We start from the raw sequence: 19,862 nt of genomic DNA on the forward strand, positions 1-19,862 counted from the left end.
CTCGATGGGGCGGTGCACGGATGGCAATGTGTGTCCCATCGAGCGCTCCTCCGCAATTGGGGAAGCCGAGGGCAGCAAAGCCGGCCATGACGCTGTCCTGATCCGGTAGACAGATGAGCCTGTTGAGCAGCTCCGAATTGATGGCCCTCACCACCTGCAGAACGAGACAGACAACAAAGTGTTAGAAGGGGTGCCTTATGTCTTAGGAGGAGAACCCACCGCCCACCTTCCCTCTCAAACAAACAGCCCGGGAATCCCCTCCTCAGAACCCCCCCCCAATTCAGGGTGAGTGGAGGAGCTCCCTCCCACTCCCACTCCACTTGGCCCTTCCTGACAGTCTCCCTTCCCCCCCACCCCAAACTGTGACTGTCCCCAGACAATGACTTACCTCCATCAAGACGGCCCCGACAGTAGATCTCCCCACGCCAAATTGGTGTCCCACGGAGCGGTAGCTGTCGGGGGTTGCCAGCTTCCAGAGGGCAATGGCGACCCTCTTTTCCAGGGGGATGGCGGGCCGCAGGTGGGTGTCTTGCCGTTGCAGAGCAGGGGCGAGCCAGGTACACAGCTCCTGGAAAGTGGTCTTTCTCATGCGGAAGTTCCGTAGCCAGTCTTGGTCATCCCAGATCTCCATCACGAGCCGGTCCCACCAGTCAGAGCTGGTGTCAAACCTCCAAACACGCCTGTCCACGAAAAAGTTTGGAGGCAAGGGCAGTGCGTCTGCTTGACGGAGGAGCCCCTCGTACCTCTGGTCTGGGTCCAGCTCGGGAAGGAGCCTCATGACTGTGTCATGAAGATGCAGCAACAGCTGCAGTATGGTGGTGTGGGGCCATCATCTGCCCAGGGGCAGCTCTGGCTCCATGCCAAAAATAAGGGTCTGCAAGCAGAAAAACCTCAAAAGAAAAAAGCTGCTGGGGTGTCCCAGGAAGCTGAGCACTCCAAACCAGCACTGCAATGCCTTGCAAAATTCCTCAAGGGACAGCAAAGGCAGCTGCAGGAGCAGAGCAACGGGTGTTCAGGAGTGTCCCTCTCACCACGCGTCTCTGCAAAGGGCAGGCAGGCAGCACCCGGAAGGAAATGCTGCCCCCATGCCCTGGCAGAAGCAGTTACGGGTGGCTTTCAATTTCGAAAGAGCGTCCAGCAGTCTGGATGCTCTTTTTCGAAATAGCGGATCAATCTTTTGATCCGCGCATTGTAGTCTAGACGCGCTCTTTCGAAAGAGCCTCTTTCGAAAGATGCTTTCGAAAAAGGTTCTTTCGAAAGAATCCTGCAGTCTAGACATAGCCTGGATATTTCTCAAAAAAAAAACCAAAACCAAAAAACCTACACATGCAGCAGCAATCAGAAGACAGATAGAAAAATGGGAATCATTAGGAAAGGGATAGATAAAAAGACAGAAAATAGCATTTGCCTTTATATAACTCCATGATTTGAGTACTGAGTGCAGATGTGGTCACCTCATCTCAAAAACAATATTGTGGCATTGGAAAAGGCTCAGAAAAGGGCTGGAAGACTGAGCAGGGGTTTGGAACAACTGCCATAGAAGGAGAGATTTAAAAGATGGGGACTTTTTATCTTGGAAAATAGAAAAATAAGAGAGACTATGCTGGTCTATAAGATCATAAGAGGTATGGAGAAAGTAAAGTAAAGCAGTGTTATTTGGGAGGAGGGATAGCTCAGTGATTTGAGCATTGGCCTGCTAAACTCAAGCGTTGTGAGTGCAGTCCTTGAGAAGGCCATTTAGGAGTCTGGGACAAAATCTATCAGGGATGATATTTGGTCCTGCTGTGAAGGCAGGGGACTGGACTCGATGCCCTTTCAAGGTTCCTTCCAGTTCTAGGAAATAGGCATCTACATTCATTTCAGCTGTGTCTAGACTGGCAAGTTTTTCCGCAAAATCATCTGATTTTGTGGAAAAACTTGCCAGCTGTCTACACTGGCCGCTTGAATTTCCACAAAAGCACTGACGATCTCATGTAAAATCATCAGTGCTTTTCTGGAAAAACTATGCTGCTCCCGTTCGGGCAAAAGTATTTTTCCGAAAGACTTTAGTGCAAAAGGGCCAGTGTAGACAGCACAGTACTGTTATCTGCAAAAAAGCCAAGATCGCAAAAATGGCGATCGGGGCTTTTTTGCAGAAAACCACGTCTAGATTAGCCACGGATGCTTTTCCGCAAAAAGTGCTTTTGCGGAAAAGCATCCGTGGCTAATCTAGACGCGATTTTTCCAAAAATGCTTTTAACGGAAAACTTTTCCGTTAAAAGCATTTTCGGAAAATTATGCCAGTGTAGACGTAGCCTTCATGTTTACTAAATTTCAGGACACAAGAGATAGGGGTCAGCAAATGCAATTAATAGGCAGCTGGTTTAAAACAAACAAAAGAAGCATTTTCTTCATGCAGCACATAGCCAACCTGTGGAACTCCTTGCTAGGGGATGTTGTGAAGGCCAAGATTATAAAAGGGTTTAAATAGAATTAGATAAGTTCATGAAGGTTAGGACCATCAGTGGCAATTAACCAGGATGGTTAGAGATGATGTCTGTAATTTCTGTTTGCCGGATGCTGGGAGATGACAACAGGGGATACAGCATGTGATGGTTCCCTGTTGTGTCCCTCTGGGGCACCTGGCACTGGCCACTGTCAGCAGAGAGGACACTGGGCTGGACGGACCTTTGGTCTGGCCTCTTATGGCCATTCTTAGATTCTTTACAAGAAAAAATGGTTGGGAGAACTGAAATACCCCGATCAGACCTGCTTGTGCTGTTCCATTCTCAGTCTTTTCAGTTCTGAGGAGAACGACTTCACTCCTCACTGTTTCCTGTGTGGCGGATGTTTTTGAGCGGCTCGCTGGCACTAACCCACTTCCTGTAAAAGTTGTGGAGAAACGTTGGCTTCTCTGGCATCTGTGTTTATTGCTGTCAGTCCCTCTTCCCTTCTCTGCTCCCCATCCTCCCAGCCACACACAAAGCCCATCGTACTTTTCCCCTTCTCACAGGAGCTTGTGAGAGACCAAAATTGAAACTAAGAAGCCCTAAAATGGGCGTGTTCACAGCTTAGCTGCCCAGAGGGGACATGCAGCCTTGAGAGACAGACACGGAGAGAGAGCAAACTCACGGCCACTCTGAGCTCAGATGTCCACACAAAGGTATGTGATGCTCGTTACGTGTTTCTTTTAAAATGCGGCTGTGAGTCCAGAAGGGAAGTTGGTGGGACTGATCACCGCCATGGGGAATGCTCTTGGCGCACAGGGAGCATTCTGAAATGTCTGAAATCAATGGGCAGAAAACCACCAGTTTTCACAGGCTGTTCTGAGCCATTTGCAAGGCGTCGGGGGATGTTCCAATTCACATGCTTGCTCCTGAGGGATGCAATGGCACCTGCCTGTGGTACAGGCTACTGAGAAGGCTCAGGCTGGCAGGTTGCTGGGGGGTTCTGGGTCATGGTGTGCTCTGCCAGCCGGGGCTTTCGCCCAGTGGTTTTCTGACTCATGACAGACACCCCTTTTTCAAAAGATCCCCCTCTAGACTGCCAATTTTTTTAAAAAAAGCTCTGTTCTGAAAAAAGCAGTGGCCATGTTTATGATAACGAACTGAAGTATATTTAAATCCCCGCTTCATTAGCAATTTTGATGTGCCTAATCTGCATCCCTCTGCCGACAGAGGGATGCAGTCTAGACATAGCCAGGGAGTCACAGTATGCTTTTCTGAAGTCCAGGGTGTGTATTTTGCTACTCTCCTTTCTTCCTTTCATAAGGATTCTGAACTCAACCATCTCATGATCACTGCTGCCCAGGTTGTCACCCACCTTTACTTCCCCTATTAGTTCCTCCCTGTTTGTGAGCAGAAGGTCAAGCTGTGCACGGCCCCTGGTCAGATGCTTCAGCACTTGTGTCAAGAAGTTATCCCCAACATTCTCCAAAAACTTCCTGGATTGCCTGTGTACTGCTGTATTGGTTTCCCAGCAGATGTCAGGGTGATTAAAGTCCCCCATGAGAACCAGGGCCTGCGATCTGGAAGCTTCTCTCAGTTCATAGAACCATAGAGTTGGAAGAGACCTCAGAAGGTCATCAAGTCCAGCCCCCTGCTCTAGGCAGGACCAATCCCAACTAAATCAACCCTGCCAGGACTTTGTCAAGCCGAGACTTAAACACCTCTAGAGATGGAGACTCCACTACTTCCCTAGGGAACCCATTCCAGTGCTTCACCACCCTCCTAGTGAAATAGTTTTTCCTAATATCCAACCTGGACCTCTCCCACCAGAACTTGAGACCATTCCTCCTTGTTCTGCCATCTGTCACTACTGAGAACAGCCTCTCTCCATCCTCTTTGGAACCTCCCTTCAGGAAGTTGAAGGCTGCTATCAAATCCCCCCTCACTCTTCGCTTCTGCAGACTAAACAGACCCAAGTCCCTCAGCCTCTCCTCATAAGTCATATGCTCCAGCTCCCTAATCATTTTGGTTGCCCTCTGCTGGACCCTCTCCAATGAGTCCACATCCTTTTTGTAGTGGGGGGCCCAGAACTGGACACAATACTCCAGATGTGGCCTCACCAAAGCTGAATAAAAGGGAATGATGACATCTCTGGATCTGTTGGCAATGCTCCTCTTAATGCAACCTAATATGCCATTAGCCATCTTGGCTACAAGGGCACACTGTTGACTCCTATCCAGCTTCTCATCCACTGTAACCACCAGATCCTTTTCTGCAGAACTGCTGCTTAATTGGTTGGTCCCCAGCTTATAACTATGCTTGGGATTCTTCTGTCCCAAGTGCAGGACTCTACACTTGTCCTTGTTGAACCTCATCAGATTTCTTGTGGCCCAATCCTCCAATTTGTCTAAGTCATTCTGTACCCTATCTCTGCCCTCTAGCGTATCTACCTCTCCCCCCAGCTTAGTGTCATCCGCAAACTTGCTGAGGGTGCAATCTATCTCCTCATCCAGGTCATTAATAAAGATATTGAACAAAACCAGTCCTAGAACCGAACCTTGGGGCACTCCGCTAGAAACCGACCGCCATCCTGACATCGAGCCATTGATCACTACCCGCTGGGCCCGGCCTTCTAGCCATCTTTCTATCCATCTTACCGTCCATTTATCCAATCCATATTCCCTTAATTCACTGGCAAGAATATTGTGGGAGACCAGATCAAAAGCCTTTCTAAAGTCAAGGTATATCACATCCACTGACTTTCCCATGTCCACCGAGCCAGTTTCCTCATCATAGAAGCTAATCAGATTGGTCAGGCACGACTTGCCCTTTGTGAATCCATGCTGACTATTCCTAATCACTTTCCTCTCATCCAAGTGCCTCAAAATGGATTCCTTAAGGATCCCTTCCATGATTTTTCCAGGAACCGAGGTAAGACTCACCGGCCTATAGTTCTCTCAATCATCCTTCTTCCCTTTTTTGAAGATGGGCACTACATTTGCCCTTTTCCAATCATCCGGGATTTCTCTCGATCTCAATGAGTTTTCAAAGATAATAGCCAAAGGCTCCTCAATGACATTTGCCAACTCCCTCAGTACCCTTGGATGCATTAAGTCCAGACCCATGGATTTGTGTATGTTTAGTTTCTCTAAATAGTTCCTAACCTGTTCTTTACCCACCATGGGCTGTCCATCTTCATTCCATGTTGTGTCACTTAGCGCAGAAATCCAGGAGCCAACCTTGTCTGTGAATACAGAGGCAAAGAAAACATTGAGTACTTCAGCTTTCCCCACATCATCTGTCACTAGATTACCTCCTTCATCTAGTAGGGGCCCCACCCCCTCTCTGATCACCACCTTCTTGTTAACATGCCTGTAGAAACCTTTCTTGTTACCCTTAACATCCTTAGCCAGTCGCAATTCCAATTCCACTTTCGCCTTCCTGATAACCCTCCGGCATTCTCGAGCTATACCTTTAAAGTCCTCTCTGGTCATTTGTCCAAGTTTCAACTTTTTGTAAGCTTCCTTTTTGTGCTCAAGTTCACCAAGGATTTCCCCTGTAAGCCAATCCAGTCTACTACCATGTCTGCCTCTCTTGCTACGCATTGGGATGGTTTCTTTCTGTGCCTTCAATAAGGCTTCTTTAAAACACTGCCAGCTGTCCTGGACTCCTTTCCCCTTCATATTAACGTCCCAGGGGATTCTGCCCATCAGGTCGCTGAGGGAGTCAAAATCTGCTTGTTTGAAGTCCAAGGTGTGCACTTTACTACTCTCTTTCTTCCTTTGGTCAGGATCCTGAAATCTACCATCTCATGATCACTGCTTCCCAGGTTGTCACCCACCTCCACTTCCCCTATTAGTTCCTCCCTGTTTGTGAGCAGAAGGTCAAGCTGTGCACAGCCCCTGGTCGGATCCTTCAACACTTGTGTCAAAAAGTTATCCCCAACAGTCTCCAAAAACTTCCTGGATTGCCTGTGTACTGCCGTATTGGTTTCCCAGCAGATGTCAGGGTGATTAAAGTCCCCCACGAGAACCAGGGCCTGCGATCTGGAAGCTTCTCTCAGTTTTCCGAAGAAAGCCTCATCTACCTCATCCACCTGATTCGGTGGCCTGTAGCAGACACCAACCACAACATCACTGCTGTTGTTTGCTCCTTTAAACCTGACCCATAGACTCTCAACAGGTTTTTCTCCCTCTTTATACTGGAGTTCAGAGCAATCGTGGTGCTCTCTTACATATAGTGCAACTCCTCCTCCTTTTCTCCCCTGCCTGTTGTTCCTGAACAGTCTATACCCTTCCATGACAGCACTCCATTCATGCGAGTCATCCCACCAAGTCTCTGTTATCGCAATTAAATCATATTTCTTGGACTGGGCCAGGGCCTCCAGTTCTTCCTGTTTGTTGCCCAGGCTTCTCGCATAAGTGTACAAACACTTCAGGTAACTAGTTGATCGCCCTATCTTCTCCATTCGAAACATGGGTCCTCCTTTCTTGCTCCTTCCTCTCTGCATTTCTTCCCGGTATCCGACTTTTGCATTCCCCTCAGGGTTTTGGTCACTGTCCCCCGACAAACCTAGTTTAAAACCCTCCGCACTAGGTTTGCAAGCCTGCCCGCGACGATGCTCCTTCCTCTCTTGGTTAGGTGGATCCCATCTCTTCCTAACAATCCTTGCGCCCGGAACAGAGTCCCATGGTCGAAGAAACCAAAGCCCTCTCTGCGACACCACCTGCACAACCAGGCATTTACGTCCTCAATTCGACGATCCCTGCTCGGTCCTTTCCCTTCAACAGGGAGGATGGACGAGAACACCACTTGACATAGACTCAGGGAAAGTCCCTGGGCTGGAATCCTGAGTTACAAAATGGAAAAGCAATTAGCCAGCTCAGACATGATTTCCAAAACCCCAAACAAGGAAAACAATAAACTCTGAGGCTGTGTCTAGACTAGCAAGTTTTTCTGGAAAATCAGCCGCTTTTCTGGAAAAACTTGACAGCTGTCTATACTGGCCACTTGATTTTCCACAAAAGCAATGATGATCTACTGTGCAAAATCAGCCACTTTTCTGGAAAAGCTTTGCTGCTCCCGTTCGGGCAAAAGTCCTTTTTGCGAAAAACTGTTGTGCAAAAGGGCCAGAGGTTTGGACACCAGGAGACCCCGTAGGAGCCCTGGACTTCCTGGTAACCTGAGCTCCTAAAGCAGTCGCAGGCTGCTGAGCACATGTGGCAGGAGCTTGCCTCAGACCTGCGACCTGAGGTCTGTCACGGAGCTCCTGCCCTGCCCAGCAGCCACCTGAGCCAGCCATGGCAGCTCTGGGTGCTGAGTCACCTGCACCCCCAGTGCAGGAGGCCCCCAGGGCCTGCAAAAGATGGGCTCCCCCTGGACCCCCAGGGTATGTCTACACTACCACCCTAGTTCAAACTAGGGTGGTTAATGTAGGCAACTGGAGTTGCAAATGAAGCCCAGGATTTGAATTTCCCAGGCTTCATTTGCATGTTGCCAGGCGCCGCCATTTTTAAATATCCGCTAGTGCAGACTCCGTGCCCGTGGCTACACGCGGCACGAACTAGGTAGTTCGGACTAGGCTTCCTATTCCGAACTACCGTTACTCCCCGTCTGGCGAGACCTCTTTAAGCACGTGTCTGAATGGAGCTCCAACCCCGCCCCCGGAAAGGTCTTGTGGCCTTTTGCCCTCTTCAAAATGGTTCCAGGCTTCTGCTTTTGTGAAAAAGCTCGCTGCCAATGTAGACACACTTTTCCGCAAAAGCGCATCATTATAACGATAACTCCGGGACCAATGTAGATGCGCTTTTCCGGAAATACTTTTAACGGAAAACCTTTTCCGTTAAAAGTATTTCCGGAAAATCATGCCAGTGTAGACGTAGCCTGAGAGACTAGCTAAACTTTTCCCTACTTACACATTTCAAGAAGTCTGTTCTTGGAGAGAGAAAGTGTCCCCCATCTCCCTCAGTACCTGGGAGAAACTGCTCTGATCTCAAACAGAAAAGAGAGAGAGAGAAAACACTCTATTCCAGTTTGAAATTCCTATATGTATTATTATTGGCTGACAGCCTGACCCTCCCGCTCTGCCCTGGTCGACACCTTTGGTGGGTATCTGAGTTAACCCCTCAGTCACCAGGTGCTGGTCAGCACTTCTGATCATGATTTGCCCTGAGCAGCTGGTAGAAGGCAAGGATCATTTGAGGTTTGCTGGGATGCGGAGAATAGGCCTGCAGACTGAACTTGTCTAGTTTCTGACCCTTCCTGCAGATCCTGCTCCCAAGGAGCAGCACTGTTTGTAGGGGAGCAGCTGGCAACATCTCTTGGTCTGTGTGGTTTGGAAAATACAGTGTGGAAAGCTGCAAGTTCTTCTCTGCTTATGCTCAGCATAAGACGCTGCTTAGTCTGGTGACAGGACCGTGCACTGCACTGGTCAGTGTCGGTCATAGTACTCCCATCCTTAGACTGTTGGATCTCTCTGAGCCAGGATCTCAGAACCCAGGTGAGGGCACTGGCAGTGGTGAGTCACAGCTACTGAGTTTCCTTCCATTACAGGTGAAACAAAAAACAGGACTATGTAGCACTTTAAAGACTAACAAGATGGTTTATTAGGTGATGAGCTTTCGTGGGCCAGACCCACTTCCTCAGATCAAATAGTGGAAGAAAATAGTCACAGCCATATATACCAAAGGATACAATTAAAAAATGAACACATATGCAGGGTGCCACATTTGTCAGAAAACAGGAGGAATATGCATCAAAATCCCATTAGCTGCTGCTTGCCGGAGTCTCCCACTAGCTCCATAATCAGTGATAGTTCCTGACAATATTTCTCAGGGACATTCCTCACTGCTCCTCTGGGTCGATCTTTCTTCCAGGGTGGCTGAGGATCCCAGGGCTTCTGCCTCTTGGCTTTTCTCCTTCCCATCTCTCTGACCCCAGAGAGTGACCACGGCCACTATGCGGCCTCCCTCTGCCCTCAGCTTCCTGGCTCTCTACTGACCAGCCTTTACTTCCTTGCTGGGCTTCATATTCTGGTGAGCCTGGATAGCCTCCTGGTGGAGCCAGGCACCACAATTGGCCTCTCAGGCCCCATTGCTCCCGGCAAGCCCCGTGTGGGGTGCATCCCCTCACACATCCCACCTGCTGCCACTTGAAAATGCCAAATGAAAAAGCTGTGTAAGCCAGTCAGCTCTGACAGGGGCGCCTCCCCTTCGGGTGGCCACTCCACCCCACTCCACCCGGCTCAGTCTCTGGGGGGAATTAACATCTGATGAGCAGTCCGGGGTCCCCACTCTTGCCTCAGGGCAGGGTGACAAATGTGAACAATAACCTGGTTTCGGACAGGCCGGCAAATGACAGTCAGGGGCCAGGCCGCAGTTCAGGGCAGGCTGCCAAGCCTCGGTTTAGGAAGGCCCAGCTCTTGATCAGGATGGGGCAGCCAGCAAACAGTTGATAAGGCCCAGCAGGTTATCAAGGCCCAGCTCTGGCATAGGGTGTGTCTGCAGGAAGGCAGTCTGTAAATAATCTACACAATTCAGGCCTCCTGGCTCACGAGGGTTGCAGGAAGCTGGCCAGCAATGGGGGAGAGGGGGAGGCTACCACCCAAGCGGTGGGTGGCTGGGAGGGGGGGGGCACAGGCCCACCTACTCCACTGTGCCCCAGCTCAGGGCCCTAGAGGCAGCAGTTCACTGCTGCTGGATCAGTGGGAACTCCAGCCCAAAACACACTAATCCGGGCATGTCTACGTCCATGCTGTGCCCTGGGCCTCTTCCCTCCTCCCCTTAGTGCGTACCTGGCAGTCATGTAGGTCTCCCATGGAGTCACAGGGATCCAGGTCCATTGGCCACTCCTCAGTGGTTTGCTGGGAGTTTGGGGAGCCCGGGGAAGTCTGTTGTTCCTCCAGGCCGCTGTGCAGAAGGGGCCCTGGTGCTCCATGCCAGCTCTCCACCTCACCACACCTTAGCTCCCTTCCTTAAGGTATAGGGGAGTCCTAAAGCCTCTTCAGTGGTCGGTCCCTCACTGGCCTAGCTGGCGGCTTTTTACCTGTCTGGCTCCACCCCTTGGCTTATGGCCAGGTGGCTCATTAGGAACAGGTGCAGCCCACCAAGGCTCTGGAGGGTTGCCTCCCCTTCAGAGACAGTGGGTGGCCACTCCAACGCACTACACACACACACCCCTCAAGTCCAGCGCCCAGGTATCGGGGCTGGACTCTTGACTTTGTCCGACTCGTGATAAAAAGTCTGCATTGGCATTCTCTTTCCCAGGCCAGTGCTGTACTGTAAGGCTACGTCTACACTAGCATGATTTTCCGGAAATGCTTTTAACAGAAAAGTTTTCCATTAAAAGCATTTTCTGAAAAGCACGTCTAGATTGGCAGGACACTTTTCTGCAAAAGCACTTTTTGCGGAAAAGTGTCCATGGCCAATCTAGACGTGCTTTTCTACAAAAAAGCCCCGATCGCCATTTTCGCAATCGGGTCTTTTTTGCGGAAAACAAATCTCTGTTGTCTACACTGGCCCTCTTGTGCAAAAGTTTTTCGGAAAAAGACTTTTGCCCGAACGGGAGCAGCATAGTTTTTCCACAAAAGCACCGACAATCTTACATGAGATCGTCAGTGCTTTTGCGGCAATTCAAGCAGCCAGTGTAGACAGCTGGCAAGTTTTTCCACAAAAGTGGCTGATTTTCCTGAAAAACTGGCCAGTCTAGACACAGCCTACATGTGTACTGTAGGGCTAGGTACCACCTCAGGATTCTGGCATTTTTGTCCTTCATGCTATGTAACCACTTGAGTGGTGCATGGTCCGTCAGCACCATGAAGGGACTGCCCAAGAGGTAGTACCTCAAGGCATCAATCACCTATTTAATGGCCAGGGCCTCCTTTTCCAGCATAGAGGAGTTACGCTCCCTTGGGAAGAGCCTTCTACTTATATACAGGACCGGATGTTCCTCTCCCTCTATGTTCCGAGACAGCACTGCTTCTAATCCCACTTGTAAGGCATGTATCTGAACCACAGAGAGACAGTTGAAATCAGGGCTAAATAGCACTGCCTCTAGGCACAGAGGATCTTTCTGATTCCGGAATGCCACCTCGCATTCGGGTGTCTAGCGCACCCTTTGGGGACTGTCTTTGGTTAAGAGCGAGGTGAGCGGGTCTGCAATGGCCACAAATCGGGGAACAAAGCATCGATAATACCCTGCTAGGCCCAGAAATTGTCGCACCTTCCTCTTGGTTTTAGGTGCGGGATGATTTTGTATGGCTTGGACTTTGTCTACGGGGGGCGTAATAGCGCTTGCTCCAACTGGTACCCCAGGCAGGTGGTGTCTTGCCAGCCAATCCGGCATTTCTTCAGATTGGTGGTAAGGCTGACATCTTGCAGAGTCCAAAGCATGGCGGCCACCTGGAAGAGGTGTTTGTCCCACTGTTGGCTGTAAATGATCATGTCGTCTAAGTAGGCAGCAGCTTACTGTGTGGGGGGCTCAGCAAGCTGTCCATCATGCACTGGAATGTTGCAGGAGCGCCATGAAGGCCGAAGGGCATCCGGACAAAGTGAAATAGGCTGGATGTCTTTTCCCAGGATGGCGGATCCACCATGATTTTCCAGTATCCCTTGGTCAAATCGAGGGTTGTGACATAGTTGGCAGTTCCCCGACAGTCCAGCAGCTCTTCAATCCAGGGCATTGGGTAGGCATTGAACTTAGAGATGGCGTTTATCTTCTGGAATTTGATGCAAAATCATATGCTACTGTCAGGCTTCGGCACAAGTACTACAGGACTTTGCCACTCGCTTCTAGACGATTCGATCACCCCAAGCTTCAACATTGCTTGGACTTCCTTTCTCACCACCTCCCTCAGCTGTTGGGGGAGGGGCGATTGCCCTCCTGGACTACCTGGCTGGGCATTATCTGTATGGTGTGGGTCGCCCCAGTGGCTTGTCCAGGAAGTGTGGTAAAGGTTTTTCAGAAGGCCTTCAGCAGGCAGCTGGCTTGCTTTTGTTGCAGTTCCATCAGCGTCTCCCCCAGCCGCGGGATTTCGTCTTCACTGGAGTCAGGCACCTGGGGCCCTAGAGCGGGTTCTGGTGGGTATGGATTAATGAGCAGCGCTTCACGCTCCTGCCACGGTTTGAGGAGGTTTCCATGGTAGATCTGCTTTTTCTTTTATTGGTCTGGCAGGTGCACTTGGTACATTACTGGCTCCATCTGCCATGTGACCTCATATGGGCCTTGCCACTGGGCAGGGAGCTTAGATTCCTCTGACTGGAGGAGGAGAAGGACTCAGTCCCTAATTGTTGGGGAAATCCCACTCCCCTGGGGTACAGAGCCCCCAGAAGGGTCCGAGGCTGGAGGTCAAAGCAGTGAGGCAGGAGAGAGATCTAGAAAGAAAACTTCATTATGCATGCATGCAGGCTGACAGCTACCAGAGAGAGAGCAGCAGCAGCCCCGAGAGACAGGTTCAGGATCCTTTATACAGTATGTTCAGACAGTTTAGCTGTCGATTGTTTTCTTGAACATATCAAAGTCTCAGCAGAAGTACTCTGAGGGTATGTCTACACTGAAAAGTTAGTTCGAACTAACGGACGTTAGTTCGAACTAACTTTCCTAGGCGCTACACTAGCGCTCCGTTAGTTCGAACTTAATTCGAACTAACAGAGCGCTTAGTTCGAACTAGGTAAACCTCATTTTACGAGGACTAAGCCTAGTTCGAACTAGCTAGTTCGAATTAAGGGCTGTGTAGACCCTTAATTCGAACTAGTGGGAGGCTAAGGCTTCCCATGTTTCCCTGGTGGCCACTCTGGCCAACACCAGGGAAACTCTATTGCCTCCCTCCCGGCCCCGGAGCCCTTAAAGGGCCACGGGCTGGCTACTCACTTTGTGCCAGTTGCAAGGCTGCAAGCACCCGTGCCTGCACAGCCTGCTCCTGCCACAGGATGAGCCAGCCATCCGAGGGCTCCCAGCCCTCCACTGCTCCCCAGGACCAGCCTGGCGGCTCCCAGGAGCCTGCCCGGGGGCGCAAAAGGCGGGCGCCCGCCTGGTCAAGTGCGGAGATCGTGGACCTTATCGAGGTTTGGGGGGAAGCCTCCAATGTCCACGATCTCCGCACTAGCCACCGGAACGCGGCCGTCTATGGACGCATGGCTGCCAGTCTGGCCGCCAGGGGCCACCAGCGCAGCCGGGAGCAGGTGCGCTGCAAAATTAAGGACTTGCGGCAGTCCTACTCCCGGGCCTGCCTGCCAGGGGCCGACCCGGAGGCCTGCCCCCACTTCCATGCCCTGGACTGCATCCTAGGGCCTCATGACGTCCCTGCCCCCCGGGACGTGATTGACCCCGGGGCAGAGGGACCGCTCCTGGACACAGAGGAGGAGGAACAGGGCTCTGAGAGCCAGGAGCCTGCCGCCAGCCTGCCCAGGACCCGGGACCCCCGAGGCACCCCACAGAGCCGCTCGCCTGCATCATCAGAGGCCGGGGAGGCGTCCACCTGTGAGTACCCTCGTGTTCCCCTTATGTGTACGGGGGGGCTGGGGCGAGAGGGAGCCCCGGGACCGTGCGCCTGGGCCTTGCCCACCACGGAGCAGCAGCTGGGGATCCTGCAGGGGCCCTGGCCTTGCAGAGGGGAGCTGGGTTTCACACACCTGGGCCCCTGGGGTAATTGACCGCTAGTCTTCTTGCACCACAGCTGCAGCACCGGGGCCTGCAGGGCGCACCACCCCGCCTGCAGCAGCCGCCCGTGCCCGGGCAAGCAGGACAGCCAGGAACCAGGAGGACTACCAGAGGCGGCACCTCCGGTTCCTGGATCGACAGCTCCGTCTCCAGGACCAATGGGTCCAGGAGGACCTCAGGCTGCGCCGGAGGAGTCTGGAGGCCCTGGAGGAGCAGGGCCATGCTCTGCGAGGCCACCTCCAGAGCCTGCTGGACCGCTTCCCATTTCCTCCTCCCCCTGCTTCCCCTCTTGCTCCCCCTGCTCCCCCTCTTGCTCCCCCTGCTCCCACTCCTGCTTCCGCTCCTGCTTCCTCCACACCCCCCGTCCCTCCTGCCCCACCCTCCACAACCATTCCCCACCAACGCCCCCGGACCCGCAGTGTGGCGAGACGGGAGAGGCAGCCGGACTCCCACCCCTGAGCTTTCCTTTCCCTTCCTCCCTTCCCTCCCCTCCCCTTCCAGCTCCCTCGTCCCAGGTTTCCCCCTCCCTTCTCCCACCTTCATTCCTCCCTCCCCCCACCCCAGTTCTGTGAAATAAACAGACGTTTTTGTTTGAAAAACAGGTGTCTTTATTTGACAGTAGGTAGGGAGGGGAAAGGGGAAGGAGGGGGGGTAGGGTGGAAGAAGGCCCCAGTGGGGCATGCAAGGGAGAGGTCAGTCCTCCTCCTCCTCCACCTGGAAGCTCTCCCGCAGGGCTTCCCGGATCAGGACGGCCCCCCGCTGGGCTTCCTGGACGGCGGCGGTGCGGGGCTGACCGTAGTGTCCAGCCATGCGGTCAGCCTCAGCCATCCAGGCTGGCAGGAAAGCCTCCCCCTTCTGCTCACACAAATTGTGGAGCACACAACATGCCGCCACCACGGGAGGGATGTTGTGCTCGGCCAGGTCCAGACGGGTGAGGAGGCATCGAAAGCGGGCTTTCAGTCGCCCGAAGGCCCCCTCCACCACGATGCGGGCCCTGGTCAGCCTGGCATTGAAGGCCTGGCGGGAGGGATTGAGGTGTCCCGTGTAGGGCTTCATGAGCCAGGGCTGCAGTGGGTAGGCGGCATCCCCCACCAGGAACACAGGCATGTCCACGTCCCCGACCCTGGCGGTCGGGGAAGAAGGTCCCGTCCTGCAGCCGCTGGCACACGGAGGAGTTGCGGTACACCCGTGCGTCGTGTGCTTTGCCAGACCAGCCCACATTAATGTCCGTGAACTGTCCCCGGTGGTCACACACGGCCTGCAGGATCACAGAGAAGTACCCCTTGCGGTTCACGTAACAAGATGCCTGGTGTTCCGGGGCACGGATGGGGATGTGCGTCCCGTCGATGGCCCCCCCCCGCAGTTGGGGAAGCTGAGGGCGCCGAATCCCTGGATGACGGCGTCTGGGTCGGCGAGGCGGACCACCCTGCGGAGCAGCACCCGGTTGATGGCCTTGACCACCTGCGGAGAGAGACACAGCAAAGCGCCAATCAGTGGGGCGCCCGGGTTCCTGGGAGCGTGCGTGTCCTGGCAGTGCCCCGCGCCCCACTCCCGGAAGCAACCCCCCTGGCGGCGTGTAGTACGACCGGGACAGACCGACCCCTCCGGTGTGGGGCGCTTTCGCCTCCTCCCACCCCCCCCCCTTTGTCCCTGGGGCGGCCCATCCCCTCCTCGCAGCCCCCGTCCCCTCCGGCTCGGTGGCCGACGAGCGCCGTACCTGCATGAGCACCGCTCCGACGGTGGATCTCCCCATGCCGAACTGGTTCCCGACGGATCGGTAGCTGTCCAGCGTGTAGAGCTTCCAGAGGGCGATGGCCACCCACTTCTGGAGGGGGATGGCGGGTCTCATGCGAGTGTCCCTTCTGCGCAGGGCAGGGGCGAGCCACTCGCAGAGCTCCAGGAAGGTGTCCCTCCTCATCCTAAAGTTCTGGGTCCACTGTCGGTCGTCCCAGCGCTCCAGGACGATGTGGTCCCACCAGTCGCTGCTGGTGTCCAGACGCCAGACGCGGCGGGGCACGCCAGTGCCGGGGTGCCGCCGCGGCTCCTCCTCGGCCCCCAGGGCGGCCAGGTGGAGAGGCAGGGGGCTGACGTTCCCCAGGTGGTGCCAGGCAGCCTCGAGCCATTGGTGGCAGACTTGCAGCAGCAAGTCCAGAACGTGCACCAGAAGGTGCAGGGCGAGCCGTGGCTCCATGTTGCCACCTGCGGCGTCCCCCCCCCGAAGGGAAGCACCGACACAGACGGGCACAGAGACCGACGCTTTGCTGTCCCTCGGCGAGGTAGGCAAGCAAGCAGGAAAAGCTGAGAACCGGCTGTCCAGGGGGGTCCCTTTAAGCACGAGCCTCAGATAGCCTCAGACAGCAGCCACACAAAGCAACTACTGACCTGATGGCCTGCCAGAACCGGTTTCAGCTGCCCTTAAATGCCCCCCTGCGTCCAATCAGTGAGGACGCGCTAGTTCGAATTAGCAAAACGCTAATTCGAACTAGTTTTTAGTTCTAGACGCGTTAGTTCGAATTAGCTTAGTTCGAATTAACTAATTCGAACTAAGTTAGTTCGAATTAAAGTTGTAGTGTAGAAGTACCCTGAGAGGTTTCTGTTCACACCAGAAGTGCTAGATGTCAGGTTTACAGAACAAAGGCACGTGAGAACCTGAGTGAGGAGTTTATATGACAAATTGTGACAGACTAGGAGTCTCTATGAAGTTGAGATAGGAGGCATTGTAAGGGTCTTGATTAGAGTTAAGATGATTTCTCTCTGTTACAGGGAGAGAGGCCTGGAAAGCTTGTAACCCTGATAGCAGTTTTCTTTTAGAGAGTTTTGATTTCCTGCACAGTCCCCCTTAGACACAATTGGAGTTATTTGATTTTTCTCCCACAGTCCCTAGGCTCAAAAATCCTTTTCTGGGCTCCCCGGTTGTAATATTGCCCCTGGGCCACTTGAGCCTCTGGTGGGTTCTCGCAAATCAATGTCCCGGCCTGGGCCATCACTCCTGCAAATGGGAAACGTATTGGAGGAGGCCTTGGAAGCACACAGCAAATCCTCGGGCCGGGGGGGAGCACAACAGAAACGTGGGATTGTCACTGACTCCACCAGGTCCCGGCAGCTCAGACTTTCCTCAGCTCCTGCAGGGCAGCCAGGCCCACCACAGGGTCGGCACCCGTGTCTAGGGAAACTCTCCCACATTTAGAAGCAGTTTCACTAACTGCAGTGGGCCTCAGGCACCGGCCTGATTAGGTGCATCTGCAAATCCCACTTTGCAGCTTCTATTCTTAGGCCCTGAAATACCCTGATAAATCTGGGCCTTGCTGCCTCTGTTGTGCCTGTGCCAGGAGCTTCCAGGGAGGAAGGAAGCTTGAAATGCTCCCAGAATTCCCAGAATCCTGCAGTGTCCAACTGGACTTGCATGTTTGCTGCCAATGACCCGGTTCTGCTGGGATTCGATACCTCCCGTGGAATTCTTTACCCGCGGTTCATCGCCACCCAGCTCTTCCAAAGGAATCTCCTTCCTCCCTGGAAGTCTGCCTCCCACGGCTATTTCACTGCAGCTGCCTGGCTGGGCGATCCTGGCTGCGGGGCAGGCACAGACAGGGTGTCACTCTGCACCTCGGGCTCTGGCACCACATACATTAGGGGCGGGTTTAGGATTCAGCTTTCTCATCTGTGTCTCCCAATGGCTCCTGGCTTCTGCCTGTCCCTCCCCAGGCAGGGAGCAGAGGCACCTAACCCAGTGTGTGTGGGTGCTAGACCCTCGGCCCCTTTGTGCACTGAGGCCTTAAGCCCTGGTTCCCACAGTTCAATCCACTAGCCCAGGCTCTGCTGGGTCAGTGAGACTTAGCTCCCTGTCGGTGGGGCTCCAGAAACCTCCTGGGTATGTCTACACTACAAAGTTAATTCGAACTAACAGCCGTTAGTTCGAATTAACTTTGATAGGCGCTACACATGCAAACCGCTATTTCAAACTTAATTAGAACTAGCGAAGCGCTTAATTCGAACTAGGAAAACCTCATTCCACGAGGACTAAAGCCTAGTTCAAATTAACTAGTTTGAATTAAGGGCTGTGTAGCCACTTAATTCAAACTAGTGGGAGGCTAGCCCTCCCCAGCTTGCCCTGGTGGCCACTCTGGCCAACACCAGGGAAACTCTATTGTCCCCCTCCCAGCCCCAGAGCCCTTAAGGGGCCACAGTCTGGCCACAGTGCCCGTGCCAGGTATAAGCCTTCCAGCACCCAGCCAGCAGACCCTGCACCTGTCACGGCTCGAGCCAGCAACCCGCTGCCACCCAGCCCTCCGCCTCTTCCCGGGACCAAGCTGGCGGCTTCCAGGAGCCTGCCCGGGGCTGCAAGCGGCGGGCACCCGCCTGGTCTAGTGCGGAGATCGCGGACCTCATCCAGGTTTGGGGGGAGGTCTCCAACGTCCATGACCTCCGCACTAGGCACAGGAAAGTGGCCATCTAGGGCAGGAGAGCTGCCAGCCTGACCACCAAAGGCCACATGCGAACCTAGGAGCAGGTTTGCATGAAAATCAAGTTGTTCCAGTGAGACCCCAACCCTGAGCCCTGAGCTTAGAACATAAGAACATAAGAACGGCCGTACTGGGTCAGACTAAAGGTCCATCTAGTCTAGTATCCTGTCTGCCGACAGCGGCCAACCCTAGGGACCCTGGAGGGGATGGACCGAAGACAGTGACCAAGCCATTTGTCTCGTGCCATCCATCTCCAGCCTTCCACAAACACCATTTCTACCCCCTTGCTAATAGCCTTTTATGGACCTAAATTATCTAGCTTTTCTTTATACTCTGTTATAATCCTAGCCTTTACAGCCTCCGGTGGCAAGGAGTTCTACAGGTTGACTATGTGCTGTGTGAAGAAGAACGTTCGCTTATTAGTTTTAAACCTGCTACCCATTCCTTTCATTTGGTGTCCTCTAGTCCTTCTTTATGTGAACTAATGAAAAACTTTTTTTATTCACCTTCTCCACACCACTCATGCTTTTATAGACCTCTATCATATCCCTCCTCAGTCTCCTCTAAGCTGAAAAGTCCCAGTCTCTTTAGCCTCTCTTCATATGGGACCTGTTCCAAACCCCTTATCATTGTAGTTGCCCTTTTCTGAACCCTTTCCAAGGCCAAAATACCTTTTTTTGAGGTGAGGAGACCACATCTGTACACAGTACTCAAGATATGGCGTACCATAGCTTTATACTTCCCCTCCTCCTTCTTCCCCTGGCTTCTCCCTTCCAGCTCCCTCCTCCCAGGTTTCCCCCTCCCCTCTTCCACCCTCTCTCTTCCTTTATTTTTTACATCAGGAAGGGGGGCTAGGGAGGGGTAAGTGGAAGGAGGTGAGGGAGGAATGGGGTACGAGCCCCCAGTGGGGAGGACTGGGGTGGCTCTGTGGGCTCCTCAGGGTGGAAGCTCTCCTGAAACCGCTTGATTGACCCCCCGGATGGCATCCTGTGGCAAGTGCAGCCGGGCTGATGGCCGAGTGCTGTGATGTGCCGAGTGGGCACTCAGGACACTCCAAGCCAGGACTGCTTTGCTGTCCCTCATCGAGGTAGACAAGCGAGCGGGGAACCTGAGAACTGTCTGTCCGGGGTGGGGGTCGGGTCCCTTTAAGCACAGCCCTCGGCTAGCCTGAGACAGCAGCTCCACACAAGGATGTCACTCCTCAGTGCTTGTTGCAGGGACCCGGGGGTGAGTTCCAAAGTCCCAGCATCCATGAGGGGCCTAACTCCCCTGGGCATGCGCTGCAGTGTCTGCCTCTGAGCATCTCTCCCCGTGGCCTCTC

General features: G+C 53.3%; 1 protein-coding gene across 2 annotated transcripts in view; it reads left to right on the forward strand.

Annotated features, from left to right (window-relative positions):
- The first annotated feature begins 3,092 nt into the window (after window positions 1-3,092).
- Window positions 3,093-19,862, forward strand: part of LOC142825160 (GTPase IMAP family member 5-like) — a 257,445-nt gene continuing 240,675 nt past the window's right edge. For both annotated transcript variants that reach the window (XM_075916891.1, XM_075916890.1), the window contains exon 1: window positions 3,093-3,142. The gene's annotated coding sequence lies outside the window, so the exon portion shown is untranslated. The remainder of the gene's footprint in view (window positions 3,143-19,862) is intronic.

Source organism: Pelodiscus sinensis, unplaced genomic scaffold (assembly GCF_049634645.1).
Source record: "Pelodiscus sinensis isolate JC-2024 unplaced genomic scaffold, ASM4963464v1 ctg40, whole genome shotgun sequence".
Classification (NCBI taxonomy): domain Eukaryota; kingdom Metazoa; phylum Chordata; order Testudines; family Trionychidae; genus Pelodiscus; species Pelodiscus sinensis.